The following is a 16,696-nucleotide window of genomic DNA, read 5'->3' as shown; positions in this document are numbered from 1 at the left end:
CAGTAACAAACTCTAGATGCCAGACACTAATGGCCTCCACACTCCATCTCAGAGCCCACCGCTTCCTCCTACTGCTGTAAATGATGCCGCCGCCTGCCCAGTAACCGACTATAGATGTCAGATACTAATGCCGTCCACACTCCGTCTCAGAGCCCACCACCTCCTCCTCCTGCTGTAAATGATGCTGCTGCCTGCCCAGTAACAAACTCTAGATGCCAGATACTAATGCGGTCCACACTCTGTCTCAGAGCCCACCGCTTCCTCCTCCTGCTGTAAATTATGCTGCCGCCTGCCCAGTAACAAACGCTAGATGCCAGACACTAATGGCCTCCACACTCCGTCTCAGAGCCCACCGCTTCCTCCTACTGCTGTAAATGATGCCACTTGCCCATTACCCGACTATAGATGCCAGATACTAATGCTGTCCACACTCTGTCTTAAAGCCCACTGCCTCCTCCTCCTGCTGTAAATGATGTTGCCGCCTGGCCAGTAACAAACTCTAGATACCAGATACTAATGCCGTCCACACTCCGTCTCAGAGCCCACTGCCTCCTCCTCCTGCTGTAAATGATGCTGCCGCCTGCCCAGTAACAAACTCTAGATGCCAGATAATAATGCTGTCCACACTCTGTCTCAGAGACCACCGCCTCCTCTTCCTCCTGCTGTAAATGATGCTGCCGCCTGCCCAGTAACGAACTCTAAATCCCAGATACTAATGCCGTCCACACTCCGTCTCAGAGCCCACCGCTTCATCCTCCTGCTTTTACTTCTGCTGTCTGCATACTAACAATCTCTAGATGTCAGATACTAATGCCGTCCAATCTCCGTCTCAGAGCCCACCGCCTCCTCCTCCTGCTGTAAATGATGCTGCTGTCTGCCCACTAAGAAACTCTAGATGTCAGATACTAATGCCGTCCACACTCCGTCTCAGAGCCCACCGCCTCCTCCTCCTGCTGTAAATGATGCTGCCGCCTGCCCAGTAACAAACCTTAGATGCCAGATACTAATGCTGTTCACACTTCATATTAAAGCCAACCTCTTCATCCTCCTGCTGTTACTGCTGCCACCTGCCCACTGTCCAGTACCCAGCTCTAGATGCCAGACTAGACTCAAGCTCAACAGGGTCTTCTTTCCCCGCTAATGTAATGTAATTTTTATGGATATCCATATGTATCTATAAAATCTCTGTTCACATTTTTAGCTACACTTGTTCTTAGTTAAAATGTTTGATCAGACAATTACATGGCAACAACTCAATTCATTTTGGCATGTGGACAATTTCTAGACTCTGTTGAGCTTGAGTCTAGTCTGGCATCTTGAGCTGGGTACTGGACAGTGGGCAGGCGGCAGCAGTACGAGCAGGAGGAGTAATACAGCCATCCACACTATGGCCCTGATTTATTAAAGCTCTCCAAGGCTGGGGATAATACACTTTCAGAAGTGAAGCTGGGTGATCCACAAAACGCCACTGTAGGGACAGTGGGAATCTCATTCATCCCGAAAGCTACACCTTCTAAACTGTCAATAAAGGATGATAGGCTCAAGCTGTAATGCCATCCTTGTTCTGTCTTAGGGCCCCCTGCCTCCTCCTCCTGCTGTTGCTGCTGCCACCGCCTGCCCAGTACCTAGCTCTAGATGGCAGTAAAAAATGCTGTCCACACTCCGTCTCAGGGCCTGCTGTCTCCTCCTCATGCTGTTACTGCTGCTGCCTGCCCAGTACCCAGCTCTAGATTCCAGACTAGACTCAAGCTCAACAGAGTCTAGAAATTGTCCACATGCCAAAATGAATTGAGTTGTTGCCATGTAATTGTCTGATCAAACATTTTAACTAAGAACAAGTGTAGCTAAAAATGTGAACAGAGATTTTATAGATACATATGGATATCCATAAAAATTACATTACATTACATTCTTATACAAAATATTTGTTGTTAAGTTGTTGTTATTAAAAATAAGTTGTTGTAAAAAATAAGTTGTTAATTGTGTAATTACACTTTATACGTTATAGTCTGTTTATCCTATTTATTGGTGTCTGCAGTCAGTCATTACACAGCACCAAGAAGAACTGAAAGTCCGATGGCCGTGATATTTGCATGTTTTCTGATTTACATGGTGAATCAGTGAGGTTCACCAAATACAAACAAGAGTGAAAACTTAAACACACATTTAAAAACAGTATAAAATGCCCTTTGGAGACTTTATCATCATATTCTGAATACATTATTGCTCTGTACTACCCTTTATGCGGATCCTGTCCATGGTGCTGATCGTTACCTGCAAAACAGCGTCATAATAGCAGATTTTATTAAACAAAAAGAAAAATGTAAATTATTGTCAGTTGAATTGTACTATACCTCTGCACAGTTTATTAGGAAAAACCCTAACATACCTAATATTTCTTTTCCTGCTGTAATATTTTCCATTTCTTCAATATATTTCATTGTCCCTCAAAACTCTCTTAAACGTTTATGTTCTTTTTTTATGGTTTTCTACTAAATTGTGACTAAATTATTCCCACAGATGCAATATTTTATGTGTTATCCTCATTTTTTAGCTCCCTTTTATTATATTCTTTCCTATTTTTTTACATTTACATGTAGTGCTTCTGCCTAAATTTTTTGCTAGATCTGTATGTTGTTTCCTTTAATTGTGTTGAATACATAAACATACCAATCCAGTACAATCTTAGTAATGCAAAGGTAAGAAATACCTAAAAAAGAACAATACAATTATTTTATATGATGTTGTGCTAATATTTCTATGTTTAACCATTTCAAGGAAGAATTATTATGTACTATGTACCCCTGTACTCATTTTCCTTAATGAGGGGGTAAATTTTGGAGGGACCCCTATTAGAGGGGCCTTTCAGATTCCAACTAAGCCCCCACAGGTTTGCTGGATCACCCAGGTTCACTGATGAAAGTGTATCTTCTCCAGCCTTGGAGAACTTTATAAAATCAGGTCATGAATTTCAATGGGATTTAAGTTTGGTTACCATTTCACAATCTGTGAAAACTAACACTGGGGAGGAAATGTATTTTCTACATTTGAGATTGGGCTACCTATTCAAAAAATAAAGATGTGGGCTTTAAAAACTTGAACTAAAGGTTCTTTGTCAATCACATGAAGAGACAGAAGAGGGCTGCAATGTTCAGCATGGTTAGGAATGATTCCATTCTATGCACTGGTGGGCAGCAAAGAAGGGAAATGCCAGCAATGCATTGCCTGACTTGAGTTCTCTTGGTTTTCAATCAGATCCACCAGTTGGGGTTGCAATAGGAGGAAATCCCAGTGAATATAAACATAAGTACCCATGCTCCAACATATGATCTAACAGAAATGGCTTAACCCCCCTGGCGGTATTCCTGAGTGTTGCTCGGGTTAAAAAAAAACATGCAAAAAGCAGTAGCCCCCAATTGTGGCTTAAAAACATAAAAATAAACCACTTACCTGGTCCCATCGTGTCTTCCAGCGTCCTGCTCGTCAGTGCAGGTCCTTGGGCCACATCCTTTTCTTGCGATCTTCAGCCGGCGAATGCAGTGACGTTCCCCAGGGTTTGACGTCGGTGCAAGTGCCGGTACCTGCGGGAGCATGAAAATTTAAACAATTTTATATTGGATTCAATACAAAATAACTGTATTAAACACACATTCTAAAAATCTAAAAATTATAGGCCTACAATGTAAAATACATTTCCAAGGAAAACAATGTATTGCTTTTTGCTTAAAAATACAAACATAATTAGAATGCCAGGGGGGTTAAAGGGTTTAAAAAATCCTCAAGAATCTTCACTGATCAAAACTTGACACTCAGTTCTACACTTAATAATGATTGTTTTTTGACCCACACAGACAATTAGGAATTGACTTGGGATTGTTTTTATTTTATGCTTCATTGAATGGCTAAATCAACCCATTCATAGCCATCTCAGTTGAGGTCTTTTATATTACTTGAAGCACTATGAGCTACTTCTTCATACAAGTGACAACTCCCCATTGCCTATCTAAGAAAGCCCCAGAAATATTAAGGAGTCTATTTGTAATAATAGAAGGGACCCCTATTCTCTATTAATTTATAATAAAAAAACGAAATAATGCTTCAGTTTTAACACATCCCTGAATCTCATATGTCTCATGTCAATAAAATAACGTTACCATTATTTTAGACTACAACTGTTCCAAGTCCACTGTATTATATATAACTAACTAAATATAATAGTTTTATCTGGTTTACTCAGCTAAGTGAAATGTCCCTTTGGGATGGAATGGTTCACTATACAATGTGAAAAGTCTATATTTCCTTAAAATTTGCAGCTCAATGTATTTGCAAGTTCCTCTAAACATTTGCCCAACCTTTATTTTGTGTTCATACAGTTTGTACACTATTGATATGTTTTATTCCTTTTTAATAAATACATTTTTATCTGCAATTAAACTTTGTGAAGCATTTTTAAATCTGTGCAAAAGTTACCCTGTATATTAGGGTGTAATGTAAATAAAAAAGACAATGATATGAATCCTACTACAGACCCAGACAAACCCACAAAGGTGATTTCAGCACAAATGAACTTGAAGATGAACTCCAGGGACAAAAGAAACACTTCCTTTCAGTGGGCTAGCCCCACACTCCAAGGGTTAAAATATAGTTATAAAAAATATTTTTTATTTAGAGGGGTGTAAGGAACAAATTTGTTTATCTCATTATTCAGTTTATGTAGTCAAACTCCTAGTGATTCCTTATTGGCAGCTACAATGCCAGCTTCCTCTCTATAAGAAAATTACATATTCCATGATACCTTGCATTGTATATCACAGATGTTGGAGTTCACACATGGAACAGTGTGGGGTGGCTACAAAAGAAGGAATTCTGAACAGAGCAAGACTTGTACCCGCATGTATTAGGGATACGCAGTACTCTTCCAAGGACATCAGAGAGAAGGAATGTATCATTTAGACCAGAGGTCCCCAACCACCGGGCCACGGCCCACTACCGGTCCGCGGCGGTGTTTTCAGTGGGCCGCGAGTACATGATCCATTATTAAAAACGAAGCGGCACCCAACCACCATCCGCGGACCGGAAGTGGTCCGCAGCGGGTACAGAATGAGATGTAAACTGTTTGTTAAGATATAAGGTGGTGTATGTTCTCCATGGCTAGTGATCATCAGGGGCCGTCCCAACCCCAACAAACTTCATCCAAGTAGAATGCTTAATATTATATTTCCTGACAAGCTTGAGCTTGTAAAGGGTTCTCCACAATGCATTAAGAAACAAACTGAAGTTAGCTTAAGCACGGGGCTATAGATGAGGATTGGTGCATATATCAATCATTCGTTTAATAGTGCTGCATTGATTTGGTGGACAAATCTCTATTGGTGATTTCATGATGTAATGGTTTCACTCAATCCCTTATGGTCCTAATGATAAAATAGGTAGGACATTTTTGGGGAATTAGAGGTATTATCTTAACCATATAGAATTTCATCATTTTCAGCTACATTGACTATTCTGCATTCTATTATACAGAATTTAAGTGAAGGAAGATTTAACCAGTGAGTGTGTATTCTTCAATATCTGGCCATTTCTTAGCTCATCTAAACATTACAAACCTCTTTGGGGTGGGCAGTGCATGCAGCAAAAAGCTCCCCTCAATGTATTCCCTACCACTTCCTGCCTGTGCTCCTCCAGACCCGACCCCTATCAGCAGACAACTGGCTTGTGTCACTACCAAGTAATGGCACCAACGTACCAAACATTTACAACTGCTAACTTCTTTCTGAACCAACTAACAATAGAGAGAAGGGGTTTCTAACTGTCAGGAAAGCCTTGCACAAGGACATTTAAAAATCACCTGAAACTCTAATATATCTATATTAAATATAAAATGTTATGGATTCATTCAAAAATTTACTGTTCCCTCCAGATATCAGAAATGCTTGACAAACATATGCTAGGTGCGTATTCCAGCATTTTGTTGAATGTTTTGGTCATATTTTCACATTTATTAGAATGGGTTATAAAACAAAAATGAAATAATTTGCATGTTTCCTGTTTATCTTTACATGAATGGTATGGGGATATTTTTGTACACCAGTGTTGTACACCTAAACATACTGAAAGACCGGGTTCTTCCATCAGTAGATTTTTTCTTCCCCGAGGCATGGGCATATTCAAAGATGACAATGGCAATATTCAATGGGCTCAATTTTTGAAAGAGTGGTTTAACTCCATGGGACACCTTTACCTTTCATTCGATTTTACTGGAAGCTGAAATTTAAGAATTAGTTGAAATTATTTTGAAAAAAATATTGTTTCCAGAGTAGACAGTGTTTTAATTACATTGTGTACTTACCTGTACAGACAGTAAAAATATTTAAGGCTCTGAAGGACCCCTAAAGCCAATAGGGATAACTATGAAAGCACCCAAAATACTAAAATGCATGACAACTGTTAAATAAATAAATAAAATACCTTTGTTGATACAGATTTAGTATACTACAAAGTCAAAGCATTTTCAGAAGACTAATAGGAAATTTGGTAACAAATATTTAAAAAAAAATATCAGGTGAATGCTGAAAAGAAAGATAACATTCACCATCTTTTAGATAAATGTTATGCTTGCTGCAGCCAAGGTACACCTGTTCCTCATTGTCCAATGATGATATATTCTTGTTTCACATGGATTACAGGGCCTTAGCATTGTACTTGTATCATTTGAGCCGTCTTCCTGCACCTGTTATTCCTGTCTTTTGTATATAGTGTATTTGGTAGTTGTTGCCAATGGTTGCCAATGGGTTGTTTACACTGTGTTTCAGCTTTTTGCCATTTTCACTCTTTACTGTGACTTGTATACATTCACTTCCAAATAAACTCGCTTGACTCATCTCTGTCTTTGGGCTATTTAGTGTTTGCTGCCCTTTCTTTTCTTCTAAGGAAACGTTGATAGCCTCAAATAGCAAGAGATTGTTATAAACTTTACTTGAGTATACACACCATCTAGTGGTGTTATCCGAATATAAGCCAATGTTTTAAAAAATGTTTATCATTAAGAATGTGTAGTAATATTCAAAAAAGCCTGTTGGTCAAACACTGGGCACTTTTTTGGCAAAATCATAGATATATATACCCTTAACTACTCTTTTGCTGCCTTTTTTAGGCAAAGTAACCAAATAGTCCAAATTAGTTTAAAGTCATCTATTTCCTATTGCACCATTATACCCATTAATAATTACCTTTATTTTACTTGATTAATCCGTGCCCCCATAAACCAGTCCAGTTAAAATAGTAAAAATGAAAATGCATATGTATTTATATACATTTAAAACTATTTTGACATACACACAAAAGTGAAATCACTATATGTTTCTTGATATATGTATTATAACATCTTTGCCAACAAACTTTTTTTCAAATATTTGATTTCTCCAAAGCCAAACTATAATGAAATTTGAATTAGATCCAAAATGCTTTTGAACTTTTTTTTTACATTCATACTATTGTGTGATGAGATATTATAGGTGCTCATTAGTATATATACATTCGATATAAATTAGAATGTAGTGTTGCAACCAGTCCAAAAAAATGTATAAAAACAAAATGCAATCTAACAATTTTCTAAATGAGTATAATTTAACATAAAAAAGTAGCACTTACCAAAAGAAAGATGAAGCATCAAAGATTCAAACTGACCTGTAATGGACTGTAGTTGCGCACAGAAAAGCCCCCATTTCACCATGATGACCATATATTGTTGAAAACTATTGTTTTTGCCAAATCTATAGGGTGATTTAATCTTTCAGTCCTTGCTTATCTCTACTGATAGGTAGGGAATGATTATTTCTATTGTCTCCCTGAAAATAGAATAATTCCTTATATCTGACATAATGACCATTACTGCATGTCATATGTTGGGTACATTCTATCCGGACATGACACTGCTGCTTCTCCGCCTCCTACTGAGCACTGATATCAGATACCAGTCATAGGATGTAATATATGAATATCTCCTGCTTTACATAGTGAGACGCTGAGATCATTTCCCTGTAGATTGCATGCTTTATAAACAGTTTACCATTTAGGTCAATGATCTGTGTGTGTGACAGACCGGGCACATCAAGATGTTTCCTCTGACATTTCTACTTTGTGTCTTCTATGTCTACATCCAAGGTAGAAGGCGATTGTGTGTTTATTTGTATCAGATGTAACATAATAATTAGGAACAGAAACTTTGAATGCAAATGGATTTAATAATATCAATTTACTCACGTGTTGTTTATTTATTTTTAACTCTTTTGATGAAATATTTTAATACTCAATATGTCTCTTCCCATCCTCAGGATCCTGTGGGCAGATTGTGATGACTCAGACTCCGGAATATATCTCTGTGTCCCCGGGACAGACAGTCACTAGGACATGTACAGCCAGTGGAGTTCTTTATAACTCTACAAGAAATGTTCATGAAATGGCCTGGTACCAACAGAAAAACAGGCCAACCTCCTAAACTCCTCTTGTTTGACACCAGTAAATGAGTCCCTGGGATTTCGGAAAGGTTTAGTGGATCTAAATCAGGAACTCGATTCACAATGACGGTACAAGGAGTAAGGGAGATGATGAAGGAAGATATTACTGTCAGCAGTACCTAGAGTACCCACTCACACAGTGCTATAGAGCTGTACAAAAACCTCCTTCCTCTTTTTATGCCAGGAGTTTTAAATATTTATTTTTGTGAATAAATCTGGGGTTTTGATTTCAGTAAAAAATGTGGTAAGATGTTTCATGTTATTGGTAGAAATGTGAAGGTGATTCCATGCATATGAAATGTATATTTTCATGAGTGGAGAAATTTCAGTTAAATATGTATTTTTTCAATATTACAAATTTAATTTGCTGATTTTACAAGTTGAAGTTCTAGTTTATTTTTAAACATTTTAAAAGGGACCTTTAACCACCTGGGCGTTTCACTGTTTATCATGAATTTTTTTTTTTTAATTGTAGACCTGTAACTTACAGAAATATGTCCGAACAAGTGTCTAGTAGATATCCTGAATAAAATAAAGTTTGAAACACACAATCATGTAAAAAAAAAAAATAACTTTATTATTAAAGTTAAATAAAAAACAGAAAATTTAGCTTAAACAAGAATGCATAAATAAATAAAAAATACTGAAAATGCAATAATTCGGTATACTGTATAGTACTATATTTTTCAAATACACCTCCCAACGTCACACACCTATAGACAAAACCATATAAATATATTTTGTATTATTTTGTATTGGATTGGGTACAGGACATACAAAGGCCCCGATTTATTAAAGCTCTCCAAGGCTGGAGAAAATACACTTTCACCAGTGAAGCTGGGTGATCCAACAAACCTGAGATACATCTGGTCCAGGATTCAAAGCATTTGCAACAAATAGCAAATGACATTAAAGAAATCTATTCCAGGTTTGTTGGATCACCCAGCTTCACTGGTGAAAGTGTATTTTCTCCAGCCTTGGAGAGCCTTAATAAATCAGGGCCCATATGATTTCAATTTCCCGCCAACACCCGCCCGCACTGACGCATGTAGCGACCTGACCGGGAAACCAGAGATGGTAACTGCACACGCTGGGAGAAGACAGAAGAGAGAAGACGTCTCAGGAGGAGCTGCGGGAACAAGGTAAGTGTTTTTTTCAGTTGTAATCCGATTTTCATACAAAGTTGTATGACAATCAGATTGCACTGTAATCTTTGCCTTGGATGAGGAACTTGCCCCACCATTGGGCTTGATTTATAAAGGCTTTCTAAGACTGGAGAAGATAAACTATCATAGGAGAACCTGGGTGATCCAAACATCAAATGGAACTGTTCCAAGATTAAAAACATTTGCCAACTAATAGTAATTGATTAGAAAGAAAAAAAATCCATGCCAGGTTTGCTGGATTTTTTGAAGCAGTTTTTTCTGCCATTACCTTTCTATCACATTCCGACAGATTCAGTTTGTAGAGGAGGAGATATGGGGGGAATTAAGAAAAGACTTTTCTTCAATGCTAGCATTTCAGTTATACAGATATTATACTATTACAATAGTTACATGATTTGCTTGTCTTTCATGTATTTTTACTCACAGGAATTGTGTGGTTATTCGCTTAGACTAGGGTTAGACTGAATGTGATATAAGCACGTTTCTGTGTTTTTATCCCCCTAGCGGTAATACTGAGTGTGAATTGGAGTGGATTTTACAAGCTCAAAGCAGTAATTCTGATTCACACTCAGGGTTGCTTAAAACATAAAATAACGCCACTTCTGGTGTGGGACATGTGCAAAGAAGATCTCCGGGGTTTCCTGGTGATGTCGGTGCCGGGAAAGGATCGTCAGGAAATTCAAATGATTTTGTATTGGATTCAATACAAAATAGCTCTATTGAGTTCAATCTCATACATCTTATCTTGATATAATATACACATTATATATATATATATATATATACACACACACACACACACAAGCTACTGTACAGCTTTATCTCATGTTACACTATTTTTTTTTATTTCCTGTAAACAGATTTTTGTGTTTTTTATTTAAAGTTTATTATTAAATTTATTAAATATTACACATATTTCGGGAAAGTTTCAGTTGAGTGCCTAGTTACTAAGAAAAGGAAAGCAACCTCCAAAACTTCTTTTGTTTCATAAAACCAATTGAGTGAGTGAGGTTTCTGAATGGATTATGGATCTGGATCAGAATCTCAATTCACTTTTACATAGTCATTCACTTGTTGATTCTGTCAGTAACACATTTTCAGTCCTACACACAACACTGACACAATTTAATTTATGGATGATCTGTGTAACTGTTAGAACAACAAACATTCTGGTCGGGAGAATGTCATGTACAACACAACAAACATAGTACAAACACTGGGACTATATAATACAACCAAATGTTTGTGCAGCAGTTAGAATTAGGAAACTGAGGCTCATCCATTGTTGGATAGTGGGAAGAAGAATATCACAGTTTTAGTATCTGAGGGGGTAGAAATAGTTCAGTGTCAGATGGAGAATTACTGTTCTGTTTTAAGCTACATACACACGTCAAATTTTTCTCGCTCGATAATCGGCATCGGCCAGATATCGGGAGAGAATCTGGTGTGTGTACAGCCCACGACGTTCATCGTCCATGGATCCATCCTGGCGGATCCACGAATAATTAACGATGAGCGATCCTAATGCAAGTGAAGGGGGAGAGCGGGCAGCAGGGTGCCGCTCCGTCGCTCTCCCCCTCCCCTCTCTATAGAGCAGAACGGTGCTGTATGTACAGCACTCGTTCATGCATCTTGCAGTTCTTATCGTTGGAAAGGATCATGAAAGATCCTTTCCAACGACAAGTATTGCAAGTGTGTATGCGGCTTTAGTGTCACTGGAAGGGAGAATGCACCAGTCTATGCCCAGTAATAAGAAACGTGTCCTGGTATTTGTGGGAAGCAATATGTCCCATTGTTGGTGCACTGCTGCATTCATCTTGATGTCAGAGTGTCCTGGCTGTAGTGCCCTCAGGAGAACGTACGCTCAGGCCTTGTGGTTAGTGAGAAGACAGTAGGTGTCAGTGAGTGAGTAAAATACATGCTTCATCATCAGTGCTATTAGGAGAAAATTATGCCCCAACATTAGTATAGCAATATTGGTTTATAGTTTTAATAATTCTCATAAAAATAATTCTTAAAAAACCATAAAAAGCACTTTTAGCGATACAGTCATTCATAGACACATATTTAGGTACAGAAACATTGGTAAGTCATCATTTGAGTTAAAGTTCATACATAAGAATAGGTACGTCCTAAAAAAATGTTTTGCAACACTTGCTACTTCAGGGGAGAAAGTAATTGGGCATCAGAAAGCTAGAAAGAGATAAATAAAGCAAGTAGTATGGAGGTTTTTTTTACATCACTATAGTAGAGAATTACTTTATTTATAGCTAGGACATTGTTTTTAGTACAAAATATTTTATTTACAAAGAGTGTTGTCATAGGGACAGATTTGCACCCGTTATGGCTAATTTCATCATGGCACAATGTGAATAATTACCGCTACAATGGATGAGACTAGAATTCTTTTTTTGGATCATGCAATTGTTAAAAATCTGTACTATATGCACAAAAAACAATTTTCAAACCAAATATCAGAATAGGTGAAATGTGTCTATTACAAATGATTGCGTACAACACCAGGAGAGAGGAACAATGTGACAATGCAACTAGCTCTAGAGGGATCAAATATCCAGCCCCATTGTTCCTAAAAGACAGCAAATAATTTATATGTAACTATTAGCATTATTATTAAAACAAAAAAAAAGAGTATTTTGTTTAAAAAACTAGGATTCTACCTACTGTGAGCTATGTAATACAGAAAAAAAAAAGAAAAATTAATCAAATGTTATGTATAAGAGTTATAGGATGAAGATGTTTTCACATAACCTATATCCTAAACTGCCCTTGTGCCCTCCAGTATATGGTTTGAGCTACATACAGATAATTAAAACAGAGAATTGGAGAAGATATCAACACTATAAGAAATGATTATAGGAAACATCATTTTCAAGCATTTAGAGATTTTCATGCTACAGATCTTAACAAACAAATATTTATGAAGTAGCTAGAATTGAAACTGATTATAGTAATTAATATTTAAATAAAAACCTTCACAATACTAATACATAATTGGGGGCTTTAGTTAAAGCTACCAAATGCCATGATTGTGTTATTTTTTTTTCAGTAATAATTTTCTCTAGAAATATTTTATTGTCTATCAAATAGTAACAAAACCTGAAACAGAACAGAAATGCAGCATGCACCTTTGTGATATTTTAGTTTTTAGTTATTTAAGTGCTTTAAATTTCAGGTGATCATAGAGTATAGTGCTTTGTAAATGACCATTGCTTCCAAAATGCATAAGTACATAAATAAAAATTATACTACATGCCATTTTAAGGAGATTACAAGATGTTCAAGATTTGCAAAACGATTACAGGGTGTTCCGTTTATACAGTAATCATGCAATCATACAAAGGAACACCTTCTTTTTCCTGTGTATCTTGGATATGATCATATATGAAAAGTGAACACATCTGAAACATTCTTTAAGATAAGAAGACAATATTTTTCAATAAGTGAATGTCATCATTCTTTAACAGTTATATAAAGGTCAATTTTATTTTTAAAGTATATTTGTATATAATATTTAAAATAAAACAACAATACGTAATCTACTTTGCATATTTCCTGTACCACATTTGTATGATCTGTGCAGCCTGCAGCTGTTATATATTGGACAGAAGCAGGGGCTGCTGGTATCTTAGTTCTCCTGGCTGCTGCAAATGACATCTCTGGACAGAATAAACAGTGTTTTATATTGCTATGGCACACAGCACCGAGTTGCGGGCCAGATGAGCATCCCCTAACCATAGAATCATCATTATAATTAGTATAAATACAGAATAAGTAATATTGCTCAGCCACTAGAGGGCGTTAGGGCATACAAAAACATTTAATTGAATCCAAATATGTCACAGATCACATAGATTATCACATTTTCAACCCCTTTTATCCGATTGATTTTTTTTCTTTGATTTTTTCTTCCATCCTCTACCCTTTGGTCTGAATTGCCTTTAGACTAAAAATTATAATAGCAACACGGAATAAGTCACTAACTAAACTCTTGAAGCAGCTCTTAGTACTATCCATGACACTTATAGCCTTCTCAATCATTTAATAAATCTTGATTAAAAAATGTATATTCTATTCAATACCATGCAAGGTATACTGGTGTGAGAGTTGAGGCAAATAAATACGTGTATAAATATGAATATTCACCAATATTTCTGGATGTGGTGAGGTAAAATAGGCCTATAAGAAAAAGTGTTAATGATTTTGTTAATATATTCTAAACAGAAAATGTATTATGCATTAGTTATCAAAGTTCTAGTTAAAATATTTGAATATAACATAAAGGGTAGACAACTACTAAAATTGTGCCAACATTCTGCATGTGTAGAAAGAGCACCCATGCTGGATCCATATGTTTCAATGACAGGAATTTATTCTCAAGCAGGAATTAAGTGAATGTCAGATACGCTGCTTTGGAAATAGATTCCTAAATATTTTTACAGCTATTTTGTAAATTTCAAATTTGATTAAAAAAGGCCTGTACACAATTTCTAGAAACATAAAATCTTGTTTAACTTTGTTGTTTATTTTTTGTCATTTCTTTAATATACTTTTTATAATATTTTCTTTAAATAAAAAATAACTTTGAAAATCAGGGAAGAAAATAACAAATATATGGTATTTACAACATCATAGTATTTCCAAATAGAATTAGAGATTTATTATACTGCAGATAACAAATATACAAAATAGAAATGATAAAGGTAGAATGATTATTAGTATAATTATAGGAGAAGTAAGGTTACTCAGCCACCAGAGGGAGACAGGGATTATAAAATAAAATTAATATAATTAAATTCGAACCTGTCACAGATCACATAGATTATCACATCCTATCACCACCTATTATCACATCTATACAATTTCGTTTTTTTGTTTTTATCTTTCTTCCCCTACTGTTTGGTCTGAATTACCTTTAGATTAAATATTATAATAAAGCAACAAGGAATAAGTCACTAACTAAACTCTTGAAGCAGCTCTTAGTACTAGCCATGACACTTATAGCCTTCTGAATCATTTAATAAATCTTGATTAAATAAATGTATATTCTATTCAATACCATACAAGGTATACTGATGTGAGAGTTGAGGTGAATAAATACATGTATAAATATGAATATTCACCAATATTTCTGGATGTGGTGAGGTAAAATAAGCCTATAAGAAAAAGTGTTAATGCTTTTGTTAATATATTCTAAACAGAAAATGTATTATGCATTAGTTATCAAAGTTCTAGTTAAAATATTTGAAAATAACATGAAGGGTAGACAACTACTAAAATTGTGGCTTTTAGTTTGGATATTCGCAACTATCCCATAAAGACAGCTACATATCCAAATTTAAAGTGGAATTAAACAAAACCAAAAAAAGTGACACTTACCTTTAATATTGTAGGTCCCTCGATGGTGCTGGTCCATCCCCCGATCCGATCCTGGATCATCCTGTAATTGCTCTTTGTTCTGAGGATGAAGAAGCACCAAGCACCGCCATCTTCATTCTTCACTTTCTTCCTCAGTCTTCTTGGTACTTCACCCAATCTCACACTGCACAGGTACAAGATCAAGTGACGTAGCCACTGTAAGGGGGAAAATAAAAGAGAGCCGATCTCACTGTGCTTGCATGAGATCACATCTCTTCCCCTCATTAAAAAAAAATGCCCCTTCTGTGCATGTCCGAGGTTAGGGCATGTACAGAAAGAGCACCCAGAGCCCCCCGGAATGCATGACGTAGGTATCCGGGGAATTTCTTCTTCTATCTACTCGAATTCTAAATTCTTTGAAATACAATGTATGCCTTGTATGCCTTGCAATGTATCAAATAACACTATATATAGCCAAAACTTAATCAACTGTATGTAAATAACAACCACCCTTCGTATACCTATGTGTAAAAAAAGACTGCCTTGGCAAATAAAGATCAGAGTATATTCCTAAAACCATACTGTGTTCGTGTGTGTTATTGGGATATCCCTCCAGACATCTGTCTCTGTGGGTGAAGGAGAAGTCAGGGTGCATTCGAGGAACTAGAAGTAGAAGAAGATCTTTTAAGCTGGGGGCTCGTCTGGGATTAGAGCACACAGAATTCGCTGAGTACGGAAAGTCCCTGCCTTGCGGCTTAGGGGAATTCCGATCCTTTCCCAAACTCTCTGTTGCTTCTATCCTGAATCCACTTAGAATAGATTGAAAAGGAAAGTATCTATCTTTAGGGAAGATAGACTTTAAACTGTGGGCTTAAGGGAAGTCCCAGAATTAAATAGACTACTGGCCAAGTTTATAGAGGTATTCTTTAGGGAAGAATTTAACTATTGTCTGCACCCTGGTTTCTCTTGTCAGCCAATTTCTACCGCTTTATATCTGTCGCTTTCTTATGTTCTCTTTTAGGTTATGAAATATGCTGAAATATGCTCATTTTTTGCTGAAGGTAAGCAGCAAATGATACTGTGAAAACTGAACTAACTTTATTGTGTGTGTGTACTGGAGAACCCTAAGACACCCCACCACTCTGGCGAGGGGAACCCCGCTAACCCAGAAACTGGTGAACGCAAGTGACGGTTTTAAGGGATAATACTAACAGGCAGTTGAGAAAAAAGTTGAGCATAGACATAAGTCCTCAGTGTACCCAGTTGACAGCAATTGTCGGAGCCTTTACGGTTCAGTACAGCCAGTCCTGGGGAGAGTTCAGCTCTGCTTCTGTCTCAATTAAGTTACAAGAAATGGGTGCAATACAAGGAAAGGTCTTTCCACCCCCTCCGTATGTAGGAGAAACATGTAAGGATTATGTAGCTCGGGTCTGTAGGACTGATTACTATTTAGTTATTCCCTGGGTGGATAATATGGTAGGATGGACAGGCCGGATGAAGAGTGTAGATCCGTTCCCTCAGGAAGGAGCTAATGTCACCTTCCATATGGACATGGTTATGGGGTTATGTTTAGGAGACACTGAAGCTTACCCATATTATGGTCCAGACCCCCAGTGGGACATGAAGTATATGAAGTCG

The 16,696-nt window shown here is 36.9% G+C and overlaps 1 long non-coding RNA gene across 1 annotated transcript; it reads left to right on the top strand.

The window, feature by feature from the left end:
- Positions 1-8,086: 8,086 nt before the first annotated feature.
- LOC140327280 (uncharacterized) lies at positions 8,087-8,422 on the top strand. The gene is made up of 2 exons (XR_011920008.1): positions 8,087-8,163; positions 8,334-8,422. It is a non-coding gene; the product is annotated as an uncharacterized lncRNA (long non-coding RNA).
- The last annotated feature ends 8,274 nt before the right edge of the window (positions 8,423-16,696 follow it).

The sequence above is a fragment of the Pyxicephalus adspersus genome, chromosome 3 (genome assembly GCF_032062135.1).
Source record: "Pyxicephalus adspersus chromosome 3, UCB_Pads_2.0, whole genome shotgun sequence".
In the NCBI taxonomy this organism is placed as follows: domain Eukaryota; kingdom Metazoa; phylum Chordata; class Amphibia; order Anura; family Pyxicephalidae; genus Pyxicephalus; species Pyxicephalus adspersus.
Note: the sequence above shows the minus strand (reverse complement) of the source record. Positions and strands in the feature narration are given on the sequence as shown.